Raw genomic sequence first — 27137 nt, 5'->3', positions numbered from 1 at the left:
GGACTTGGAAGAGAGATCATATCTTGGTTGTGAATCTATGAAAGAGAATGTGATCTAGTGCTAAATGCATAGATTTTGAAGTTGGATAGCTCTGATTGTTTGGGCAGGATCTCTCAGAGACCCAGTTACTTCATCAGTAAACAGATTAAAATATCCACCACTAATAACTATAGGAGGATAATTAAAAGGGACTCTCTGAATGGTTCTGAGGGCAGGTGTAGAGAGGTTAAGGGCTCAGGTGTGAGATAGGTTACCTGGTTCCAATCCCAGCTCCATCATCTACTAGTTTCATGGCCTTGGCAAGTCATTTAACTTCTCTCTGACCTTCAGTTTCTGCATTTACAACATGGGGCTGGTAAGATAGAATCAACTTAATAGAGTTTCCAGGAGGATGAATTGAGATGATGAATGTAAAGCATTTAACACAGTGTGGAGCACAGGTGAGCAGCAAATAAGATTTAGGTGTGATATTTTGATCATGTGTTAACCAACACCCTCAATACAGGTGGTGTGGATTATCTGATGGTTCTCGCCTCCAGTTGTAAAATGACCAGCAACTGTTCCTGTATCTCAAGAGCCTTTCCTTTATATAACCTGAGATAGTCCTCCCATTTTCTTGGTAGGAGTCAAATGGTGCAGGGAAACATAGGACATTTTCATTATTTCTGTTTTATCCCAGGTTGGGCTGCATAGCAAGATTTGGAAGCACTGCACACCCACACCGAGCTGGCCTGCTTCGAGGACAGGAGGCGTGCTCACTGAAGAGGTGAGTTAAAAACAAACCCCGACACAGATCATGCTTCAGTTATATCCATTTCCCACAGCCGGGGGAGGCTGCAGTGCTATCTTGTCCTTGTGTGAAAAAGAAAGAAGAGCATTTGGTGTGAAAACGGCAGTGGCAAAAAAGGCATGTTTGACAGCTATTTCACACTCTGGGGAAAAGCATTAGCTCTTTCCCAGAACTGAAAAGGCAGAGTGGAGACTGTCCATATGTCTAAAATGTCGGAGAGCACTGAAAGTCAAATGCAATATTTTAATGCTTAATTTATAGCTCTGGTTCACTTTTTTGTCATCTGTTTTTAATCGGTAAGCTCATGGAGGACTGGGGTATTGTCCTGTTTGAGAGTTTGTCAACTAAGTCAAAGTATGGTATGGAGAAGTGTAGTTCTGAAGCATTTTCTGATTATGTTTGACATTTCAGCACAAGTGCATTGATTGTTATGATTTATTATAACTGTGACATTAAAAATGTTTATTAATTAATTCAGCAGATTCATTAAGAGTTAATTATGCTCACTAGAAAAAAATGAAGCAGAAAACACAAACTAAAAACAACTGTAATCTAGCAATTTCTATGGACTCTTGACATTATAGTATATATCTTTCCATTCTTTTATTTTGCATTTATTTTTTTCGTGAATACTTTTTTTCTAATGGGTGGTGCATATGGTAGGTGTTTATATATATTTCACTGTGTTTACCTGTAATATATTAAAAACATCTTTCCGTGATAGTGGGAGGTTTTCCTTTTAAAAATTATTATTATTAAATATTTTGTATGGACATACAAAAGGGTGTAGAGAATAGTATAGCAAATGCTAAGTACCCACCACCACTTAAAAAAAAAAAGTCATGACTAATTCAGTTGAATCTCTTATCACACCTGCAAAGGTAACTACACATCGAACTTTGGTATTTATCATTTTCATGAGCTCTGTGTTCTTTTATGGCACATTTATGTAGCTTTAGTATTTTTAGCACTGTTTCACGTAGCTTAAATTTTCATCTAAGAGGTGTCAGATGGTAGTTTTTCTGTAACTTGCCTTTTATATTTCCTCAGTGTGATTTTTCTTCCAGATGCATCCATGTTGATACCTGTAGCTCTGGTTATTTTTACTCCTGTATCCTATTCCATTTTATAAGTATGCCATAAATTATTTGTCCACTGATCAGATGATGGATATGGTTATGCATGTTCATAGGTATGAAAGTAGCTCTATACCTAGAAAAGGAATTGAAGGGTTATAGGGTATAACTATCCTCAAATTAATTAGATGTTGTCAAATTCTTCCCAAAGGGGTTGTATCAGTTCATACCCATCAGCATGTAAAATACCCTATTTCTTCAAATCTTTCCCAGTTCTTTAAATATTTTTGCCTATCATACAGGTATAAAATGGTTTTCCATTGTGGTTTTAATGACCACTTTTATGATTATGCATGACGGTGAACAGATTTCATCTTTTTAAAATCTATTTGAGTTTCTTTTATTGCACTGACTTCATATGCCTTATCAATGTTTTAAATTTATTATTACTTATTTTATAAGTAGGTAGAAAATACATGTCTGTGGGGGTGGATACACACACATACATGTACATATGCTAATCTTTTGTCATATTATTAACAAAATCTTTGGTTCCTGATATGTATTGTGTATGTTTTTGGTGTCTTTTGATGAACGGAAGCTTTTAATATAGTTGAATTTATTAATTTTTATTTATGTTTTTCATGTTTTACTTAATGAACACTCCAGTGTCAGAAAAGTGGTTTGGGTATTCTTCTCCATGTTTTGAGGATTTTGCTTTTCATATTTAGATCCCTACCTCACCAAGAATTGATTTTTGGTTCAGTATGTAGTTAAGTTTCTATTCCCCATATATGTCCCAGTACCATTTGTAGATAGCTTGTCATCTGCCCTCTGATCTTCAACATCTTCTCTGACTTAGATGGCTCCTGCATATGCATGGATCTGGTTCTGAGCTCTCTGTTCTGTTCCGGTCAATTTACCTAAATCTACCAATACCATGTTATCATAATTATGATAAACTTATAATAAATTTTGATATCTGGTGGTAAAAATCTTCAAACGTGATTTTCTTTAAAGTTTCCTGAGCTATTCCTGGGCCTTTGCTTTACACATTAATTTTAAAACTGACTTCTTATATTCTATGAAAAACATATCAGTGTTGTGAGTGGCCTAAATTTAGAAATTAATTTTGGAAGAATTGACATCTTTACTATGTTGATTCTTATTTCTCCATTTATTTAAATTGATTTAATTTTAAAATAAAGTTTTATAATTTTTCTTTTAAAATATTATATATCTTTTGTTAAATCTATTTCTAAAATAGTACATTGTACTACTAAAAATTACATTTGCTAATTTCTTACTTGTAGTTAAATAATGGGAATAAAATAATAAAGAATAGAAATGCAATTGAACACTCATTAGTAAACAAAATGTGTGTATATTATCTTTTGTTTTTAACAGAGATAATAATATCATATCTAAATAATGAGGGTTTTGCTTCTTCCCTTTAACATTAAGTACTATGCAAGTAGATTTAGAGGCATGTCCTTAAACAAATTAAGGAAGTTCCCTTCTATTCTTTCTGTGCTAATTTCTTTATCAGTGGGTGTTGACTAAAATTTCATTTAATGCCTGGTTTTGCTGCATCTATTGAGATGAACTATGTGGTTCTCTATCAATCTCTTAATATTATGAAATACATTAATTTTCTAATATTAAACTATTCCTACATTACTGGAGAAAATGTAACTTGGTCACAATAAGGCAATAGTTTTATGTAGTGCTGTGGTTATATAGTGCTAATATATCCTCAGTATATTTACGTTTATATTCATAAGTTCACCCAGTTGTTAATTTTCCTTGTTCTCACTGTCCTCAAGTTTATCCTAGCTTCATGAAATGAATTTGGAAGTGTTTTGTTTTTTTCTATTTTCTGGAAGTCTGAAGTTTTCTCTGTGTGTTGGGATAAATTTTTAATTACTGGTGTAATTTCTTTCATGAGTAAAGTCTCTTCTCATTTTGTTTCCCTTAGTGTTAGTTTTGGTAAGCTATGTTTTCCTAAAAATAGGTGTTTCTAAAATTTATCTAAAATTGACTTGCTATGATTTTTAAAGTTTATTCTTTAATTATAGTCATAGGCTGTGTGGGCTCATGGTAACATTATTCTCTGAAGTCTTATATTTTGATTGTCTTCTGCCTTTATGTTTGAAAGTTTATTTGGCTGGATATAAAATCTGGCTCACATTTACTTTCCTTGAGTATCTTAAATATGTTACTCCATTTTCTTTTGGCACAAAACTTCGATGTTGAGACTTCTGATGGTGATTTGATTTTCTTTTCTTTATAGTTACTTTGGCTTTTTGCCTATATGCCCAAATATTTTTTCTTTTTCTTTGAAGTCAGTAATTATGGCAAGAATGTATCTTGCTCAATAAACACAGAAAAAGCATTTGCCAAAATCCAATATCTTTTTAATAATAATAATAATAATAATAAAAGCTCAACAAACAAGGAATAAAATAGAACTTCCTCACTCTGATCAAAGACATCTACAAAAAACTCACAGCTCCCAAAGACCCCAGTTTCCTGGTATTCATGCCCTTGTGAATCTCCTCCCCTCAAGTGTAGGCTAGACTTGTTTCTAATGCAGGGGTTGCCAAACTTTTTCTGTAAAAGGCCAGGTAGGAAATTTTTTGGGGGGGCGGGACGGTTGTTGGGAGTCATTTTAGAAGCGGCCTACCATGTAGTGCCTGCCAACAGGTAGGGACTTGGCAAGTATTTGCTGAGTGAGTAAATGAATGTTCACATCCACCAATTTTCTAAATACAAGGGCTGAAAAAAAAGTTGCTAGCCAAGAAAAAGCCAAATTCCTTCACCGATTATTAGGATTTGACAACTGCATCACAATTGTAACATCAACTTGTATGATCTTCTTGTTAGTAATTTCCATCATTAGGTTAAATGAGTTAGATGGCAAAATAAGCTTAGAATTGAATTCATGTGTAGATCGGACAGATTATTCTTTCACGACATCAGCAAATTGGAAGAAAGTGTACTTATTTGAGATGAGAATTCACTCTGGGGGCCAGAATAGTTATGAATTATGTTTACAATAGGGCAGCTGCAGTATCTTCTAATACCAAGAAAGACTCAAAACCTAAATGTACAAAATCAAATTCTCATCCATTTTTTTCACCTTTCCTTGATGTCCTTTCTCCAAAAGCCAAAATACTGTACCACAAAGTTCTTCCTTGATCATTTAGGATCTCTCTTATAAAAACAAAACAAAACAAAACCTCACAGCTAACATCATGCTTAATGGTGAAAGACTTAATTCTTTCCTCCTAAGATCAGGAACAAGAAAGAATGACTATTCTCACAATTTCTATTTAACATTGTATTGGAGATTCTACCCAAAGCAATTAGGCAAGAAAAAGAAATAGAGACATTCAGATTGGAAACGGAGAAGTAAAGTTATTTCTATCTCAGATGACACAACCTTTTATAGAGTAGTCCCCCCTTATCCACAGGGGCTACATTCTAAGACCCCCAGTGGATGCCTGAAACTGCAAATAATACCAAACCCTATATATACTATGTTTTTTTTTCCTATATATACATACCTATGTTAAAGTTTAATTTATAAATTAGGCACAGTAAGGGATAATAATAACAAATCATAAAATAGAACAATTATAACAATATGCTGTAAGAAAAGTTGTGTGAACATGGTTTCTCTTTTGTTCTCTCTCTCTCAAAATATCTTATTGTACAAATTTAATGCATTTTCCATCTTAACTAAACACTTACCATGCACTAGGGCTTTAACTTTTGCAGTCTAAGGTGTGAAAGCAAAACCAGCATGGATTTCTTTTTCTTTCTTCACAGTTTCATGGATAGAAGAAGTTTTCTTACTATAGATGTTAGCAACCTCATCATATCATTTTTTTTCTTATTAAGTCAAGAACTTTCACCTTTTCACTTAAAGGAAGCACTTTACGGATTTTCTTTAGCATATCTGAATCGCCAGCATCATTACTCTTGTTCTTTGGGATCATTATTAAGTAAAATAAGGGTTACTTGAACACAAGCATTGTGACGCCCTGACCATCTGATAACCAAACGGCTACTAAGTGACTAACCGATGGGATATCCTGAACAAAGGCATGATTCACGTCCCAGGTGAGATGGAGCAGGATGCTGAGAGATTTCATCACACTACTCAGAATGGTGTGCAATTCAAATTTTATGAATTTTTTGCTCCTGGAATTTTCCATTTAATATTTTCAGAACTTGGTTGACTATAGGTAACTGAAACCATAGGAAGTGGACTCTTTTTAGTTCCAAGATATAGAAACAAAAGTAAAATTCACTTAAAAATGGAAATTATCAACTGCAAGATGTACGGTATTTTTATTTTAAAGGCAGATGTAGCCTGGTGTTCATGTCTTATCATCAGTTATCTGTGTCTTGTCTCTGCTCTGTTTTCTTCTGTGGTCTTCTTTCTTGGGCATTTCTTTAGTTGTTGTTGCCCTTTAGTGGATTTTTATTTGACCTATACTGACTTAGCAGCTCCATGGGAAAGAAAGCCTCTCTTTTTTCAAATTTTTTATGAATCATAGAATTTATTCAATTGAACCAGGTTGAACTACTTGGTCATCCATGAACCAAAATGGGACAAGTGCTTAGTCCTGCATTCTTTAATATGGACATGGCAAAGTAGTATTCTGATTGGTCAGACCAAGGTCATATGGTCACACATGGAGGGAAGTAAGGAAGGTGTGATACCAAAGAAAGAAGGAAAAAGAAGTGTTCTCTTAGCAGTAAAAATGGCACACACAAAAAAGAGCTATCTATGCAAAAGTAACCACTGTCCACAAAAGGAACTTCTGCTTATACCATCGTTTGTGATCTTCCCAGCAACTTTCTGAGAAATATCATGTAGTCTTGTTTGATACCATATGTAGTCCTGAGGATCTATGAATAAATTGTCTGCAAAGTCTCTCAAGTGGTAAAGTGTAGAGCTTGGAGTAGATTTTTTTAGCAGCAAATTCTGCTTGGTTTGGATAAACGGCTGCATAATAATTTTAAAAATTCCCTTGAGTTTGGTTTTCTGCGATTGTTTCCTGAACTCTTTGGGTAATTAACTAGATTCCCAGTTAGAGAGTTCCAGAGACTCTGGTGCCTGAAAACCAAGACAGTTTTCACAATCCTGAGAGCTAGAAGCTTCAGAAATCTGCCATTTTCTGTCTCATACTTTTTCAAGAACTTGAAACTGTCTGTTGCTCTTCCACACACCTATGCTTTTCTATCTCCATGCCTTGGCTCAGAATGTTCTCTCTCATTGAGATGTCTCCTTCTTTATGAGTCTTAATACTACCCCCTTTTGTAAGTGCGTTGCTGTTTCCTCCTGCAGTCTTTCTTATCACCCCAGAGAGGAGTAAGTACCCACCTCCATACTCCTCTCTGCAGGCCTCTGGCTTAACATCTATCACATTCTGTTGACACTTTCTTTCTCCACCAGGCACTGAGTTTCTTGTGGAGGGACTGTAACTTGTTTTTCACTGAATCCCTGGGGTCCATCGTATTGCCTGGTACATAGTAGCCCCTCAGATCCTTAGAAAATATAGACTGAATAAATAAAAGACTAATTAAAGATGATAAGTAGTGGGCCAGGAAAATTAGATGATAAAAAATTAAGTACAAAACTGTAAAGGATGTAGAGAAGCAATGGCCTGATAAAACAGATTCATGGAAAGATGACTTGAAAAAATCTGGAGAACAGTGATCTAAATAACAGATAAAGGACAAACAACTAGTTGTCACTAGTATTCAAGCTGGAGAAAGAAAGAAAGAAAAAAATTTAAATAATGTTTTTTATTGTTTTTTGACAGTCTAATGGATTATCCATTTAGATAGAATTTGCCAGGCAGAAAGCTATCACCAGAAGCTATTACATTTTCCTCAGTAAAAGTCTCCCTTATCTTGTAAATAATGACAGCCTTTGTTTAAATAGCACTTTAACATTTGAAAAGCTCTCTGGCTCTATAATCTAATTCTGTCATTTGGCAAACATGTCCTAAGGACCTATGAGAGAGAATATGTGAAGTATAGAGGCAAATAAGACTTTATCCCTGCCTTCAAGGAGGAAAGGCTGATGATAGAGGCAGAGGTAAAGAGTTATAATACATCAGGAAAAAAACTATATTATAGGGGTTATGTACTCAGCATGTGGCCCAAAGGAGAGAGGAAAGCAGAAAGCAGAAGGTGTGTCTTGGGAGAGTAGAGCTTGGTAGACAGACAAAGAGGATGTAAAGGGTATTGTAGACAGAGAAAAATGCATCCAGAAAGACAAAAATTGTTGAAATGATGGGAATGTGTCCATAAAACAATAGAAAATAATTGTGGCTGCAAGTCATTAGATACTCCTCTTATCCAGAGGTGCGGTCCATGTCCCTTCCCCTTGACTCTGGGAAGACTTGTAAACAATAGAACGCAGAAAAGTGACATGGCATGGCTTCAGAGGCTAGGTCAGAAAAGGTGATGCAGCTTCCCCCTTTTGCTGGAATGCCAGTGCACAGAGCCCTGGGCTACCATGTAAGAAGTCCATCCTCTTGGAGGTTCCCATGCTGAGGAAGGCATGTTTAGGCATTCAGTTGACAGCCCGGCTGAGTTCCCATCAGGCAACACCCACATCATCTTGTAAAGGAGCCATTTTGGACACCCAGCCCGGGTAACCCTTCAGATGTCTAAAGACCTAGCCCACATCTCACTGCAACAGTTGCAGGAAGGGGGACCCCTTCTAGGGCCCGAGAGTGGGTTCTTGTCTAACACTCAGAAATGAATTGTCTGAGGAGACACAAGTGCTGAAAAAGCAAGAGACGTTATTGGGAAGGGGCGCCCGGGCAGAGAGTAGCAGGGTCAGGGAACCCAGGAGAACTGCTCGGCCACGTGGCTCGCAGTCTCGGGTTTTATGGTGATGAGGTTAGTTTCCGGGTTGCATCCGGCCAATCATTTCTGACTCAGGATCCTTCCTGGTGGTGTACGCATCGCTCAGCCAAGATGGATTCCAGCGAGAAGGATTCTGGGAGGTTGGTAGGACATATGGACTGGAGTCTCCTCTCTCCTTTTAACCTTTTCCGAATTCTTCCTGTTGGTGGTAGCCTGTAAGTTCCGCATTCCTTACCAGGACCTCCTGTTGTAAGATAACTCAGGCAAGTGGTTACTATTGAGCCTGGCCAGGGCAGGTGGTTTCCGTCAGTGGTTCCCCTAACACAACCACATGAGAGACCCCAAGCAAGAGCTAAGCCCTTTTTGAATTCTTGATCTCCAAAAAAAAAAAAAATCTTGAATAAAATAAAGTGGTAATTTTAAGCCTAGCATTATTTTGTGATAGCAATCTGATTTTTCTGGATAACTTTATTGTTGAGTTGTGTACATCAGGCACGACCAGCCCCAGCCCAGCCTCCTGGATGTCCCTGCCTCGTCACCATTTCCCTCCTAGACACAGTGTCTAGTTAAGGGTTAGGTCCATGACCCAAGGACCTTGCCTTGTGACTTTTGTTAAAAGTAGTGAAAAGAAGATGTTCTCTTTCTAGAGGGTAACTAAATAAGGACTAGGCAAGCCTGAAACATCTGGGGCAAATTTGTTATTGAGTGGGAAGACCCTAATCAAGAATAAAGTCACTATGGAGAAAAGCAAAGCAAAGGATGAAGAGAAACTGCTTCCTAATGAGACTGTTTGAGCTTTTGGACCCGGTTGTACCTGGTCTACACCAGGCTTTTTTAGTTTCCTAAGCCAATAAATTCTCCTTTGTGATTAAGCCTATTGGAGATGTGTTTCTGTCACTTGCATCTGAAAGATTCCTAACTATTATATGTGGGTAAGATCAAGGTCATGGAGGGCTTTGTAGTATAGGCTGGCAAACTTGTATTTTATTCTATAAGTGATGGAGAGTCTTATAATGCCTTTAGTCAGGACCAATATAATGAGATGCATACTTTAGCTCGATAACCAGCTGCCGTGAGAAGAAAGGATTGATGGTGGTGCTGGACTAGGAACAGGGAGATGCGTTAGAAGGACTTTGTATTAGTCTAGCGAGGACATCATGGTGCCTGAACTAACACAGCTTGTGGGAATGGAGACAGGGACATTTGAGATATACTTAAGATGCGAAATCAACAGAATTCAGAAACAGATTGGCTCTTGGGGGTAAGAGAGAGAAGAAACATGGATGACTTGTAGATTTCTGGCTTATATATGGTGGATTGTGTACCATTAAAGAAAGAATGTTAGCTCCATTAGTTTTAGTGTCTGAGGACACTGAGACTCAGAGAAGTTAAGTGACCTGCCCAAGGTTGTGTACCTCGTAAGAGACGGAGCCAACCAGGTCTTCAGGCTTCAAGATCGTTGCTCCTTCAGTTAATCAGGCCACTTCCTGTGTTCAGGGTGCCACGGGCATTGCATTCCTAGGAAATAAACAATGTCCCTGGGGCTGTTTGTTTTTCAGCCCATCACAAGGAAGGTGATTTCATTAATGATTTATTTTGGACCCCTTGCAGAGTCTGTCTCAGAAACCCTGCAGCAGGGCATTTGTACCATTCAGGCTTCCGTGGATGAGGTATCAGTGCTCGTGAAAGGTACAGCTGACTCTGGTTTCATCCTCTCTGCATTCCAGTTTCTGAAGTGGATTACAGACACAGAAGCCTAAAGGGAGAGGAAATCTGTTCCCCATGTGGACTATTGATTTGTGCTAAAGACCAAAATAGTGTAACTTTTCAATAAGTACTCTGAAGAAGGAGAAAGGCAAGTAGTAAAGGGGTGATTGGGAGCAAAGGCCTCATTAAGAGGAAAAATTTGGGAGGAAAGCTAGACCAATTTGGTTTAAAGGCAGGTATAAAGAGGTTTTGAACTTTATGGAAAGGGCATCAGAGAAAGAGGAAGAAAGCTGAGTGGTGGGTGCTGGTTCGCACACTTTTTGCTACTGGGCAGGGTGGGATGGGGGTGTGGGGAGCTCAGGTCCATCTACCTTGAGCTGGGCTTCACACCTAAAGGGGAGGCTAGGTAGAGTTCAGACTCTACACTTGAACTTGACATGAATTCATATTCCAGATCTGTAATTCACTAGGTGTATGAACTTAGGCAAGTGGTTGCATGTCTCTAAGGCTCAGTTTCCTTATCTATAATATATAGATAACAAAAGCATAAACCTCAAGTGACCTGTCCGATAGAGATGCCTTTAGCCAGACATTATTATCCCCTTAGGACCCAGAGTAGGGAGAAAAAGAAAAAAAATGCACAGAAAATACTTTACATGATTCTTTGGCTAATAAATGTTAGCTATTAGTGTCGTAGTTAGTATCTTCATTCTTATGAATTATCTTAATAAATAACTCATGACTTCCAAGAATATAATTTCATTTTTATTGCATGAATTCTGATATTAATAATAACATCAGTAATATTAACATCATTCTCCCCAGAGGTCAGTCACATGGATCTTCTACATTGGATCTGGTATCTGCAACGTAGAATGGCTGAAATGTTAATGACGGTGTTATCTTTCCCCTTGCCCAAGAAGATTCCATTTGGTTCAGTTCGTTTCTGTTGGATTCAATTCAGGCACAATGTTAAGTGCCAGGGAGAGAACAAGGAACAAATTCTGCATTTAATCCTGCAGGAGCTCACAGTGCAATGTGATTCCAGATCTTTAAGTAATAGAGAGGTGATCAAATGCTGTAATCATATGTTGAAAGCTACTTATGCAACCCAGAAGAATAGCATGATATTTTTGGTACGTGTCTGGTGTAATATTTGGTTCAGTAGTTGTGGCTTGTGTGCTCTAGAGCACAGGCTCGGTAGTTGTGGCACACGGGCTTAGCTGCTCCGCAGCATGTGGGATCTTCCCAGACCAGGGCTCGAACCCATGTCCCCTGCATTGGCACGCAGATTCTTAACCACTGTGCCACCAGGGAAGCCCTCCACTCATCTGTTGATTGACATTTAGGTTGCTTCCATGTCTTGGCTATTGTAAATAATGCTACTATGAACATTGGGGTGCATGTATCTTTTTGAATTAATGTTTTTGGGTTTTTTGATATATATCCAAGAGTGGAATTGCTGGGTCATATGGTAGTTCTATTTTTAGTTTATTGAGAAACTTGCATACTGCTTTCCAAGTGACTGCACCAATTTACATCCACCAACAGTGTACAGGGGTCCCCTTTTCTCTGTATCCTCACCAACATTTGTTATTTGTGGTGTTTTTTTGTGTGTGTGTGGTACACGGGCCTCTTATTGTTGTGGCCTCTCCCATTGCGGAGCACAGGCTCCGGACACGCAGGCTCAGCGGCCATGGCTCACGGGCCCAGCCGCTCCGCGGCATGTGGGATCTTCCCGGACCGGGACACGAACCTGTGTCCCCTGCATCGGCAGGTGGACTCTCAACAAATGTGCCACCAGGAAAGCCCTATTTGTGGTCTTTTTGATGGTAGCCATTCTAACAGGTGTGAGGTGATATCTCATTGTGGTTTTGATTTGCATTTCCCTGATCATTAGTGATGTTGACCATCTTTTCACGTGCCTGTTGGTAAATAAGCTTTTTTTAAAGAAGAATATTACAGAAAAGTTGCAAAGCTAATACAGAGAGTTCTGGTATACTTTCACTGAGTTTTCCCTACTGTTAACATTTCGCTTTAGCATGGTACCTGGGCCACAACTCATGAACCAATATTGGTAACATTATTATTAACTTTATTCAGATTTCATTAGTTTTTCCCTCATATCTTTTTTCTGTCCCAGGATCCCATTCAGGATGCATATTACACTTAGTTGTCACGTCTCCTTAGGATCCTCTGGGCTGTGACTGTTCTTAGACTTTCCTTGTTTTTGGAGACTTTGACAGTTTTGAGGATTATTGGTCTGGTGTTTTGTAGAGTGTCCCTCTCTTTGGGGGTGTATCTGATGATTTACTCCTGGTTAGATTGGAGTTATGGACATTTTGGAGGAATACTACAGAGGTCAGGAGCTATTTCATGACATCACATCGAGGGTACATAAGCTGAACATGACATCACTGTGGATGTTGACCTTGATCACTGGGCTGAGAGAGTGTTTATCAAGTTCTCCATTGAAAGGTTACTCTTTTCACCCCTTTTCATACCAAACTCTTTAGAAGGGAGTCATTAAGTGTAGCCCACATGTAAGGAATGGGAAAATCACTTTTTGTGATAAGATGGCAGTAATAGCAACAGCAATAATTATAACATTTGTGAACATGTATTAAGGGCTTATCATATGCCAATAGCTCTGTTAAACCTTTCTTATGGATTAACTCATTTCATCCTCGTGACAACCAAGGATGGAGAAACCAAGGCTCCGAGTGGGACCTGCCCAATGTGGTTCAGCTACTAATTGCCAAGACTTCATCTCAAATGCCGGCTCCTTTGATCGGCTCCCTCCTGCCCACCAGTGAGATTTCTAAATGCCTTGCTATGATTTGTGCAGTTATGTTTCCTACCTGATGAATGAAACAGTCTCACGTATTCTCAATACCTAGGCATACTTTTTTCTAGGTTCCTGTGTGAGATTGGCTTACATTCTTGACCACTCTCCAGGCCTGTGGTGCTCATGATGAGGTCCCAGATATTCAAGGGTAACCCTTGCCCCTACCGCCGCCTGGGCCCATCCACATGGCTCAGAATGTAGCATGGCCTCTCCAGGCTGTTCACAAAGGCTCATCCTTCCTTAAGCGTACAGATCGCAGTAGCATCACCTTTTGTCGGCTTTTATCTTTCTTCTATTTCTGATGTTCTTTAGTGGTAAGGAATATTTGGCAGCTTTACTTTTTGTAAAAAAACAAAACAACAACAACAAAAAAGCAAAAACAGTAAACCTGCCTGCCTTTCGTCAAGAATGTTTTATTCTATCTAGTTCTGAAATCCCTTGAGAGAAAAGCGGTAAGCTTTTCATCCTTGGAGACAAATCTTTGTGCACAATTACTGACTTGCTGATTATCTTGTGTTTTTAATCTCTGCTCCCCTCAATTTAACACGAGTAATCAAGGATCAACAGCAGCCTTAACTAAGGCAAAGACAATTGCTCGCTGAAGAATAATGATTCCACCTCTCCCAGGGTCAGAATCTTTCAGAGCCTCAAAGAACACATCAGCTCAAAAAACCTGCAGTGTGGTTTTTTTGTTTTTTGTTTTTTCTGTACTCGGGCCTCTCACTGTTGTGGCCTCTCCCGTTGCGGAGCACAGGCTCCAGACGCGCAGGCTCAGCGGCCACGGCTCACGGGCCCAGCCGCTCCGCGGCATGTGGGATCTTCCCGGACTGGGGCACGAACCGGTATCCCCTGCATCGGCAGGCAGAGGCTCAACCACCGCGCCGTCAGGGAAGCCCTGCAGTGTGTTTTTGTTATAAAAAATGAGTGGCCAACGATCATGGAGATTGCCAGGCACAAAGTGAGTAAAGAAAATAGCCTGGGCCCTGGGACGAGGTACCTGTTCTCAGTGCAGTGATATGACTCTGTGACTTCAGTGAGGTCACCTCTTTGTTCCTGCAGCGTCAAGTGCGACACCGCATCCATTCCTGGGAGAGGTGACCACTGTGAATGAAACCAGTTTTCCGAGGCGTTGTGTGGCTCTTTTGCGTGTTACGCAGCAGAGGTGGAAGTATCAATTGTTGCCATGCTCCACAGTTTCAGTGACAGTTCAGGTGGTTCAGAAACAAAAAGCAAGCTTCCGAAGGTCACAAGATGCCCTACTTAGGGATAAAAGGGTGGATGAAGCAATAACTTTAGTTTCCTCTCAACAATTACAGTTCATTTATTGCTAGAATTATGTTTACCCGTCTGACCTGGGTTATTGCATTGGGGCAGGATTTATCTTGTGTTTCCCAGAAAACTACAAAGTCTTGTGAAACAAGCAAAGCTCTCAGTTGAGCAAAGGCCACAGAGCTCACAGATTTGTGCCGGGAAGTCGGAGCTTCCAAGCCAAAACCGCCCTTAATTGCTACAGCTATAAGAAGTGAAAGCTCCAGTTTCTAGGGAAATTAATGTTTAATGATAAGCAAAGTTCCTGAAAGAGTTCAGGATGCAATAAGTACTCCAGAGAGGCAAGTTTATCCACCCCGCCACCCCTGATTTTTCTTCTATTTCAGTGATATCCACTGAAGCCCGATGAACTGTCTGTTTGCTTTTTTCTTGGAGTCCTCTTTCATTTCCAAACTTTGCAGTCATTGGTTGAATGAGGGTCTGACTTTCATCCCCTCTGTTGGTTATTCTACTGTGATTTCAGTCTTGGCCAGATGATGTAATTCATGTGTGTGAATATACTCCTACAGATGACTCATTTATAATGACAGCTGTGTAACACACTGATGACTTCACCCTTGGACCACTCACATGCTTCACGCCTTGATGGTTACTGCATAGTGTCCCAAAAGCCTCAAGAGAAAATGTACTGATTAAGGAGAGCGGAACAGTGGAAGTTAGGAGGGAAATGGAAAGAAAGAGAAAAAACGTCTTTGCAGTATAGGGATCAGGTTTTGTGTCAACCCCCTGAGGGTTTTAAAACACAGACTTTGATTTTGTTGTTCTGAACAGCCGACTTCTTAACCATTTAGTAGTTAATCTCAAATGCTTACGTCAAGTTCACCTGTTATAAATGGAAAATGTGGAGGAGAAATGACTTGCCCAAGGTCTGACAAATCATCAGATCCCAGACCAGAAAACCATGGTTTCCAGAGTGACTGTTGCTGAGTGAGCCATCCCTTCTCTGAAGCTTCAGGGCTACCTCACTGAATGAAATCATGTCTTTGCCTGTCTGCGACAGGGATGCCATCTAGAGAGGCATGTCCAGTGCACAGAGGAGGGGCCTGAGCGTAAGAAAGATGGACGTTCACAGCCTAGCTTTGTCAGTTCCTAACAGCAGCCCTGAGATGCAGCCAAATTTCTCTGAACTTCTGGTGGATAATGAGGCCAACCTTCCACAGACCCTGTAAGTGGGGCACGATCGAGTGTGACTCACGAGGAAAATCACGTAGATGAACTTTGGGACTTTTGCTTTGGCGAATGGAGTGTGAAATCTAAGGGGAAGACATGGATTGCTGGGGCAAAGCAAAATAGACATTTTAGAGGCTGCAGGGAGACAGACATAAGAGGGGAGACCCGCAGGGTGGGCGCATAGAGAAAATTTGGAGAGGAGACTGAAATGCTTACTGGTGGGCTTAGTTTAAATTCTGTTGTGTGGAATATGGAGTAACATTCTCCTCTGTTCTGTATGGAACCTTCAGTAAAAAACACCCATTGATTACTAAGCTTTTCAAGTCGGAACTCTGTGCGTGTGTGTTTGTGTGTCTGTGTGTGTTTGTGTGTCTGTGTGTGTGTGTCTGTGTGTGTGTCTGTGTTAGGGAGGAAAGCAGTGATGTTCTGAGACATGCCAGGGCTCCAGGCAGGCCTGAGGCAGGAGTCAGGACACAGGAAATGTTTTTGCAGCCTGTGTAATATGTGCAATGACCCTGACACAGAGCAGGCACTTGGGAAATCCTGGCCAGTATTACTGTCATGTTACATGCATGGTCCTGAATCAAGAACTATTCTGTAACTGTAGAAATTCTATGATTATCTTTTTAATAGATTAAGATAAACTAAATCAAATATTTATCAAGTTTACCATGTGACTGGTACTGTGTTAGGTCCCGTAATGGTGGTATGTCAATATCTGCTTGTACACCTACCTCCATAGCCACACTCTTACACACAAACCTAAATTCCCTTTAAGGAGCTGACAGCCCAGATGTAGAGAGGCTCATGCTACAGAGAGGAGGCACTGAAAATCACACAAGAGATGTTAAGATCCTTAGTGTCTCAGACAGAGAGGAATCTCTAGTGGCTATTATCCTCAGTCAAGTTGGGCAGCCTTCTGAAGTTTCCTCATCTCACACGTTAAAGCTAAGTTCCTTTCCATGGAACACAAGGCACGTGTGACCTGGCCCTTGGTGATTGTTATGACATCGTCTCCAAGCCCCCTTCACTTCCTCAGCCACCCTGGCCTCCTCCCTGTTCTGTTTTCAGAAACAGAAACAGAGGAAATGCCCTGTTACCTCTGCCTCAGGACCTTTGCACGTGCTGCTCCTTGCCTGGAACACCTTTCCCTCCCAACCTGAACAACTCATTCTCCTAGCAGCAAGAGAAACTAGAAAAGTAACTATTTAAACTTTTCACCTCAAATAGATACGAGCAAGGGACAAAGAGGTGTGAAAATAAAGTTATATTAGACAATCAACTTGTCCATCATGGTAAATACTGTTTTTAGAAACTGCATTTTGCAGATGAAGAAATGGAAACCTTAGAATATATTACTTTTCTACAGTCACACATATGGTGATGGCAGAGCCAGTATTTGCTAGTGTGCTGTGCCGCTCCGAGTCCGGAGCCTGAGCTGTCAATTACTGTAGTAAACTATATATTTCATCGATGATTACCATTTAGGCAAGTTTCAGAAGTCATCAAACCTTAATATAAGTTCACTGTGTAGTCATTTCCGTTTTAAAGGTAAGCCCTTGAGAAAAAAATTACATACTGATTTGCTGATCAACTTTTCCCTCCCCCGTCCATCCTTCACTAATTGGCCTAAAAGTCATGAAATATTCAAAGGTATATATAGATAGTGAGAGAAACAAATCATAATGGAAGATTATTGAGGGAGGGAGGGGAGAGGGTGGGAAGAAGCAAGGAAGGAGGACAGAGGGGGGAGGGGAAGGGAGGCAAGCGAGACCTAAGGGTGATTACTCATTGAATGAAAACTTCTGCTCCTCCAGGGTAATTTGAAAGCCAAAAAGCCAAGAACTCCAGGTTCTCTTTTTTTTTTTTTTTAAAAAAAAAAAAAAGTAGCAAGGCACATTTCTTCTGCCCCATGTGCTTTTTTTCCACCCAGAGACTGGCATGAGGCATCAGCTAAGTGGTCAGGGCATCTCACCTCCCAGCCCAGTTACAGCCGTAGCTAGAACAGCACCAAGCAGCTGGTATTGGCTGCTACCTTGGGGGCTGTTTTGCTAGAACTTCTTTCACTACCCATATATTGTCTGAAAAGTAGGACCCTAGCCATGGTTAGGAATAATAAGGAATAATGAAAAGAACACTGGAGCACAGTCCATTAGGGCTTGAGTCCAGCTCTGTCAATATGACCTAAAACAAAAAGAAAAACATAAAAAGACTCTTTCATTCTCTGGGCCATAGTTTCTTCATCTATAAAATAATGGAATTAGGATAGGTGATATTGAAGATGCTTCCAGCTCTCATATTCCATTAGTTAAGATTGTTTGTTTTCAAGCGACAGAGACCTATGGAAAGTTCAAACAATTGAGGAGAGAGCTGAAGAACCAGTCTTGGAAGGGACAAAAGTCACAGATGCTTTTGTGACCTGAGAGTTGTAACTGATGTCCATTCTATTCCCAGGCCTATTTTCAGGGCTTTGCTTACTATCCAGCAGGTAAGTGTCAGACTGGCCTATCCTGGGTCTTTAAGGCCTCTCTGCAGGGGAAGGACAAGGACCTGACTGACATTCTCCCAAAACCATATAATTGGGAAGGAATCATTCTCCAAAAATAAATTTGTGTTTGTATCTGTAAGTACGTAGATGTGACATGCATAGAATATTAGTTGTCCCCTAGTACAGCTCTAATCCATAACTTGGAAATTGTGGTGGCTTTGGATAGTGGATAGAGGTCAAATGTGGATCTATTCATTTATAACGTGAAATTAGCAGCAGGAGGAGGACTATTAGGCACTGGGTAGACAAAAGCAATAGACTATCGGCCACATGGTCTGAGTCTGGCTCCTGGTGGGGCACTTTTGGTTCATCAATAAGAACGAAAACTTCCATTTATTGAGCACCTACCGTGTGCCAGAAATTTTGTGCTAAGCCTATTTTTCTTTTTTGCGGTATACGCGGACCTCTCACTGCTGTGGCCTCTCCCGTTGCGGGGCACAGGCTCCGGACGCGCAGGCTCAGCGGCCATGGCTCACAGGCCCAGCCGCTCCGCGGCGTGTGAGATCTTCTCGGACCAGGACAGCGAACCCCGTGTCCGCTGCATCGACAGGCGGACTCTCAAACACTGCGCCACCAGGGAAGCCCCCGTTTGTCTTTAATCTTCGCAAATTAGGCGTCTGCTTAAGAGAAGCAAATGAGGTTAATTTACGTGCGTATGTCGAGGAAGCATTAATTAGCAAGTCATTACTTGGCAGGTCTGAACAGGCTTCCCACCCCCCCATCTTGCTTCCAGGAAAGTCCTCTTTTAACTGTTAAAGTGCTTTTCTTTGGTGTTGTACAATTAGAGCATCAAGATAGCATTTCTTGGGGGAATTGATGACATTATTTCCTCAAGGAATAAAGTCATTGACACAAACTCTAATGTCTCTTGGTCCTTCACCTATTTCTAAAAACCCTTAGTGGCAGTATTGTACAGACACATTACCATTCCAATTTCCATACCATGTAATTCGATAGAGACAACAATAATAGCAGCTCCATGAGGCAGAGGATAACTAGAAATTTTACTATTTAGTCCTGAAGTAAAGCTCTATTTACACTGAAATCCAGTTAATTGGCATTCAGATGCAATAGGTTAGCACAGCATGTTAATAAATCACACAAAATTCTCAGGTGCTTTGTCCATGAGAATAATTAACATCTGTGCACTTGGCAATCCTCGCCCATGGCCTTCTGATTTGAATTGTGAAAATACATTTCCACATGCTTCTTGCCAATACAGGGCTGTAAAATGCATCCGTAGGATTCCAAACCTTGGCTAACATCAGGCTCTGTGGATTCTCCTCACTTCTTGCAAGTCACAATGGCAGTGTTCTGTGTTGTTTCCATGGGTCTTAGGAAATAACTCATTGTTTCACCCCAAGGCTGTCCTGTCTCCATTACTTTCCACTTTCTTATAGAACAGGAAGAGACTGAAAAAGAAAGTAATTAAATGTTAAACTCGTCAACGATTTTGGCTCAGTGATCTAGCCCTGCCAAAGAGAAGCTCCTGCCAAACAGTGACTTATTATTCCCATGTACCATCACCTCTTTCAGCCTTGGTCTTTGCTCAAACTTGTTCTCTGCTTGTCATGACTGCACCCTTTTCACTGGAGACCTTGTTAAAACACAGATTCCTGAACCTGAGACATTCTGGTCTAGTAGGTCTGGGGTGAGGCTGAAGAATTTGCATTTCTAACAAGTTGCCTGGTGCTGGTCCAAGATCATAAATTTGAGTAGCCTTGTTCTTGCATCCATTATGATAAGAATAATTAAAGTGCTTGTGGAACTCAATTCTGGGTTACGATTTTAAGACGCGAATTTAAAAAATGAGATATAACAATTCTTGTGGTGCAGATGAAAACTTATGTACACATGCAAATGTGTAATATATCACTTCCTCCTCTGGAGTAATTGCAAGTGAGCTACAGACCATACGATGTGAGGAAAAATGAAGTTAAAGAGAAGTCATTCCAGAAGGTGTCTCCAGAAAAATGGTGACATTGAGCTTCCATTTTGAAGGTTGACAAGGGGTAGGTGCTAAAGCCTACAGCTCTTCCAAGGTGGGAATTTAATGAGATCTCCATTCCTGGGATCCCGAAAGGGTTATAGCTTCAAACCAAGAGCAAATGAGAAATAAACCTACTGCTCAGGATGGAACAGCACTGAATGATGGGAAAAAACAGAATACACAAATATTTTCTTGAGATTTCATAACTCTAAGTTGGTTATGAAATCTCAAGGGTTTACAGCCAAGCCACATTGCCTACAGGGTATGAAATGCTTCCAAAGGTGAATTTAATTAGGGAAGTCCCAAATTGTTAGTATCCCCGGGTGGTTACAAGAAGAACTGCAGTTTCTCTCCAAAGGAATGAAACCTGGAGTCAAGCTCTCGCAAAATTGCTACGGATGAATTTGCAAGGAATATGAATTCACGTCGAAACATACACATGCACGCACATGTACCAACATGCAATACACATGGAAATAGGCAACATGAAAAAGAACCAGAAGAAACAATAGCAAAATAATACAAAGACCTATATGGTTTTGGAATTATCAATAAGGCAAATAAAAAAAGAACTCTTTGTAATAAGTTTAAAGAAAAAATGGTTGAATGAATCATCATTGTATTTCCCTATTACTTGCATATAATAATTATTCAAGCAATATTAGTTGACTGAATGCAAAAGCTAGATAATTGCTTCTGTAATAGAGATCATCAAAATTCAAGGTTTAAAGAGTGTTAGAAGACAGTAGTCAATTATGTTCTCCTAGCAACAATCAGTTGCCATCAAGGAGTCTCTTACCCCTAGAAGTTACTAGGGTTGTAATCCTATACCCTCTCTGAGACTGGTAGAGCAGGTCTTCTCACTCAAGGGGTTAACCTTTCACAACGTTAAATATTTAAGGGCACTTCTGAAGGATCTAGGGTCTCTGTTGGCCCTGGGTACACATCTTTTAATCCTAAAGACGTTTAGAACTCTGAAATAAGCTGCTAAGTCACTTGACTGTAGAAGAATAGGAATAGATGGCTGCCTAGGGATATAAGAAATCTCAAACTTTATGATTGTTAAAAATAATACAACATTTTTTTCTGAAATTGAATTTAGAGATAAATTAGACTAAAGTCTTTAAACTTGGGATTCATAGACATTTGGGAACCCCTTACTGGATTTCAGGGAGCTCTGTGAACTTATGTGTAATAAAAATTTGCATATTTCTGAGGAAGGGATCCAGAAATGTCATAACGTTCCCAAAGGGCTTGTGATCTCAAAAAAGGTTATAGAAAGATTTGTTTTTCTGTGTTTTTCCCCTTTTTAAAAAAACACATGGGGAAACTGAGAGCCAGAGAGCTAAGGTGATGTGCCCAATAGCACAGATTCGCATGTGTGTCTGCATTCTGAGTGCCAGCCATATCCCAGGGGACAAGTTTATCCATTCAAAAATTCCATTTTTAGTTAAGGCACCCGAAGAGTGGGTTATGAGTATTTCCAATCATGATCTCTCTCTCAACAGATGAGAACATCTCTGAAGTTTCCTAAGCTTCCTCAGCAGTAGGTTCCTGAAACCTACTCATACGGAACATTTTAATTTCCTTCTTTGCAAGGACATTACTGTACAGATGCAGATTTTCTCCACTATACTTGGGGGGTTCTACTTCAGGCATCCAAACCTGTACCCCACAGAGATCCTAAATCTCCCTTCACTTGCAAACACACACTTCGTTTGTCATTGTTTACACGGGGAACCAGAACAAGGGTTTTGGTAATTTTTCAGAAACACATATTGAGGCTGTAGACAATCAAGAATTGTCTTTCCCAAAGAGTCATAATCAGTAGATTTACCATTAGCATTAGAAATACCTTAAAAGAAAATCAGCTTTCCTACAGGTCTATTTGCACGTGTGGTTTGATAGAAAGAGCACAGACTGGGTCTACCACTTGCCAGCAATGGGACCTGAGTGAATCACTTAAGCTCTCAGTTTCTCATCGTTAAGTAAAATGGAATCACCTTTAAAGGGGATTAGGTATTGTTCTATGCAAACCTAGGCATTGGAAAAGGTCCTTGGTTCATTGAATAAATGATGAAAAATTGCTTTGCTGCTAAAGGTTATACTCTATGAAAAATGTGGGCTTCATGTGTGGTTTGCCCCTTAAGCCCTTAGTACTGAAATTGTAGAAGCTAAATATGTATGATCCACTATAGAAGGACTACTACTGCTTATCTCACATAGGATTGTTACAGCAAGGGGCTGAACAAGTTATAATGACTGAGTCTTTCCCAAGGCTGGGGCAAGTTTTAGTTACCGCTATAGCCAGGCTCTATCTGTTATCATTGGGTGAGTTTGGCTGGTTCTTTGAACCTCTCTGGGCATCCTTTTCATGATCTGTAAAATAGGAAGAGTGATAGTATCCATCTCATTGCGAGGATCAAATGAGTTACTAAATGTCACGTGCTTATAACAGTGGGAAGCTCTCAATAAATATTATTTTTATTGTGACTGTTGGCTGAAAAAAATGCACAAGATAGTTGCAAGTTAAGTTTTATTTGGGGCAAAATGAGGGCTCTAGTCCAGGAGACGGCATTTCAGAGAGCTCTGAGGAGCTGCTCTGAAGAGGTACAGGGAGAGGTCAGTATCGGATGTGACTTTAGTGAAGGGGGCACATGCATCCAGCACGCATTTTGGCAGAAGCTTACTGCTAGTCGCTAGGGGCAAATGTCACTGATAATGATTTTAGCACTTTTCTAGATATGAGGAAGTGCATGAATTGGGCTCATAAAAATCTTCTCCTGAAAATATCTGATTATCTAAAGGCTTTTCTGCCAGTTGTCCCCAGAGCACAGAGTGCCTCATTCCTGATCTCTACCCTGAACTCCTTTCAGGGTGTGTTGAAGGTCAGTGGCTGCAGTGGCTAGGGACTTAATTCTTGTAGAGGCAGATGGCAAGCGCCAATTTTTTGTTGGCGTGACCATTATGATTCATGCTCATAATGCCTATTACAGGTCCTGATATTTATAAATGATTAATGGTATTTTAAAAATTAATTAATATTGAACGACCTGGTTGGCACCCAGCACTGAACAGGTGCTCGGTAAACACGTTTTGATTGAGTGAATGAGCGAATCCAGTGTTGGGCACAGGGCAGGCCCTTGAAAGCCTTAGATGGGTCTGAATCTGGTGGAGGTTCTGATGGCCCTGGCTCTCCTTGCCCACTCTTTCCCTGAGGGACAGGTGACATAAGAGACTCTGGAAAACTACCAGGGTGGCGCTGCTCTCCGCCCTGCCTGCATCAGTGAGAAACCTTTGGCAAAACAAAAGGACACAGCTGCTGGAAAGAGAGAAGAGGAACTTGATACACGACCCCGAAGGGGAAAAGGGAAACTATCCCTTCAGTGTCAGCAGCCTCAACCCCGCAGTGACAACTGCAGGCAGACTTCCATCCCTAGCTCCAGGCAGACCTGTGGCTTGTTTTGGTGAGCTGCCGACAGAGGAGGCCTTTCTAAACCACGTCCCCGCACCAGTTCTCTACCTCTTGGGACCGCGGGGAGGGAAAGACTTTATGATACTCTGACCACCCACAGGCTCCCTCATTAGCTGTGTAAACTTGAGCAAGTTACTTTCAGATCTGTGTGTCTCACTCCCCTTGACACTGGGAGTAAAGATGGTACCTGCCTCCCAGCCTTGTGATGATTAAATGTGTTAATACATGTGTGTGCCAGGAACAGTGCCTGGGATACAGTGAGCTGGTAATACGAGTAGCTGTAATTAGTCTTGGTTATCACTCATGCTATTCTGCTCAGGACATAGGATCTTTGGGCACAGTTTGAGAAGAGATGTGGATTGTACAGCCCCTTACTGCAGAATGGGTTTTCACAGCTCAGACCTTGGAGTGAGAAGTCCCAGGTTCAGTTCCTGGCTGTTCGTTCCACTTGCCAACGAAGTAACTTTGATCAAGTGGATGCCTCGTGCGAGTTTCAGTGTCACCATCCTCCATTGGCTAAGCCACCTTCTTCCCTTCCCTACAGGGCCCCTGTGAGAACTCAACAAGACAGTGGCTGACAGGTGCTTTCCAAACTGTGGAGAGCTAGGCCAGTGGTATTGCTTTGCCCCAGAAAGTTGGGCCTCCTGCAAGTACCCCTGCCTTCCCATTCAGGGGAGATGCTGGGCTGGTGATTCAGAGAAAGGAGACCTACTTCAGTGGTCCCTCACAACCCTGGCGTTCTGAGAAGGATTCGTTCAGCTCTGGGCTGGGTGTCTTTGCCCCTGTGGATGCAGCAGGCAGTACCAGCCTGGCTTTGGGGAGGGAGCATTATTTCCTTTAAAGAATCACTTGGCTGGTCTCAGAATCATACCTTCTTGGATAAGCTCACAGAATGGTCTCTTTAGCAAAGCAAAGGATCGTATTAAGCTCTTCACTTTAACAGCAACGATATCTAATTTATCACCACATAACAGTGTGTCAGGCACCACTCTGGGTGTCAAAGATTCAGCAGTCCTTGATTTCATAGGGCTCATCTTCTCTTTAGAACACCTTCATCCCAAAGGGGAAGAACCTGGGGCTAGCAGCTGAGAGGTAAAGGGAATTGGGAACATCCTGTTTTGATTTTGCAGCTGAGCTGGATCCTCAGCCCGGGGTCTCACTTCCACTCCAGGCTTATTTCCCTAAGTACAATCTCACAGATTGAGCAAATTCTTCTTCTTTTTTTTTTTTTTTTCTTCCCTCTGAAGTTACCTGTCAACTCCCAGCCTCAAAAGAATATGGTATACAATGCCTGTAGAGAACCAAGTGTCTTTAGGAGGAAAATGGAATCATTATTTTACATTGGGCTTACTTTCCTCTGCATTTTGCTGACAACATTGTTTTTTGCCATACAGCTTATTAACAGGAGAAAAGATAACAGGGGCGCAGCAGACAAAATTACTGAAAACTTGCTCAGCATTAGGGGTGACTCCACAGCCTCTTGGGCCTCCTCCTTTGCTATTTTCAGTTGCATCCCTTTCTCCGGCTTGATGTCATGTTTTCAAAAACTGCTGGACATTCAGGGGCTCTGTGAGGCTGCCTGTGTTTGTTTCCATGGCAAGAGGTGGTTCTGGGCTTGGACATGATCCCTCCACTGAAGGAAATGAGATTCCCCAGTACAGATACCAAGTCCTCCCTGTCACTCCTCCTTCGGCATCTTCAAAGGCCTTCAGCAAAGCATAGAATGAACAGAAAAAAATAAATCCATGTGGGACATTTTACTCCTTCAATTTTAATTCTTAACTTTCAAGTGTTTATTTACTAGGTATTTGTTTGTGTTTAGATATCTCATTTGAAATCTTTCCTATGTGAAAGACATTTCTCTTAGTAATAGCAACCACCATTGAGTGCTTCCTGTGGCCCAGGTGTGGTAGCCAGTGGTTTAAATGCATTATCTCATTTAGTCCTCACAAAACCTTACGAGGTAAATGCTATTAGAGGTAAACACTCTTAGCCCCATTTTACAGGTAAGGAAATGGAAGCCCAAGAGGTTAAACCCTCGTCCAAGACTATATGCTCTGTCAGTAGCAAGCCTGGGACTGGAATGCAGATCTAACCCACTCCAGAGCCTATGTTCTTTTTTTTTTTTAATTTTAATCGAAAAATAGTTGATTTACAATGTTGTATTAGTTTCAGGTGTACCACAAAGTGATTCAGTTATATATGTGTGTATATCTATTCTTTTTCAGATTCTTTTCCATTATAGGTTATTATAAGATATTGAGTATAGTTCCCTGTGCTATACAATAGGTCCTTGTTGTTTCTCTATTTTATATAGTGGTGTGTATCTGTTAATCCCAAACTCCTAATTTATCCTTTCCCCTCCTTTTCACCACTGGTCACCATAAGTTTATTTGCTATGTCTGTGAGTCTATTTCCGTTTTGTAAATACGTTCATTTGTATCATTTTTTTTAGATTCCACCTATAAATGATATCATACGGTATTTGTCTTTGTCTGACTTCCTTCGCTTAGTATGATAATCTCTAAGTCCACCCATGTTGCTGCAAGTGGCGTTATTCCATTCTTTTTCATGGCCGAGTAGTATTCCAGTGTGTCTGTGTTACACACACACACACCACATGTTCTTTCTTAATCACTGATTGGAGCTGCCATTCCACAGATTTCTCAGTGAAGTCAGGCAGCAACCACCACAGCAACATAGCATATGACAGACACATCAGAGAAGGCAAAAGCCCCTTCATGCTGTCTGTGCCTTGTGAGTCAGCCCATTCACTGAGTTCCTACCCATTCTGTTTCCAGAGTTTAGTTTTTCTAATAGAATGAATATCTACTACACGGAATGCCATTAATTCTTAACTTATGTCATGAGAAGCCCAGGCTGTCCTAGTGAAATACAGTCTGAGACTATTATAAAAGAAATGATGATCATGTCTCATATTTCTTCCAGTTTCTGGAGGGTCACTGCATGTACGTACGTAATCTTCCTAAGAATCGCAAGGTTGTAAGGGTAGAGCTCAAGGTGGCTTCACTCTGAGTCAGTAGCTTAGGCATGTGTTTTGCAGGCAGGTGAAAATGAATCCGAATCACAACTGACCCATGTACCTGTATGGACCTTGTGTGAGTTACTTAACTTCCCTGAGCCTCAGTTTCTTTATCTATAATATGGACATAATAGTACGCTTTTTCATATGTATCCCCTGTCATCCTTAGTATTTGGTATAACCCTACCAAATAATAATAGTAGTAATAGTAACAATAATAACATAAAGCCACTAGTTCCATCTCTTCAAAAACAACAATAAAAA

At 40.6% G+C, this 27137-nt stretch overlaps 1 protein-coding gene across 2 annotated transcripts in view; it reads left to right on the top strand.

Annotated features, from left to right (window-relative positions):
* PPP2R2B (protein phosphatase 2 regulatory subunit Bbeta) overlaps window positions 1–27137 on the top strand; it is a 656680-nt gene that overhangs the window by 142188 nt on the left and 487355 nt on the right. For both annotated transcript variants that reach the window (XM_024731397.1, XM_024731396.1), the window contains one exon: window positions 680–766. The gene's annotated coding sequence lies outside the window, so the exon portion shown is untranslated. The remainder of the gene's footprint in view (window positions 1–679; window positions 767–27137) is intronic.

This window comes from Neophocaena asiaeorientalis, unplaced genomic scaffold (assembly GCF_003031525.2).
Source record: "Neophocaena asiaeorientalis asiaeorientalis breed wild unplaced genomic scaffold, Neophocaena_asiaeorientalis_V1.1 scaffold531, whole genome shotgun sequence".
Taxonomy (NCBI): Eukaryota; Metazoa; Chordata; class Mammalia; order Artiodactyla; family Phocoenidae; genus Neophocaena; species Neophocaena asiaeorientalis.
This window is presented reverse-complemented; position numbering and strand designations above follow the sequence as displayed.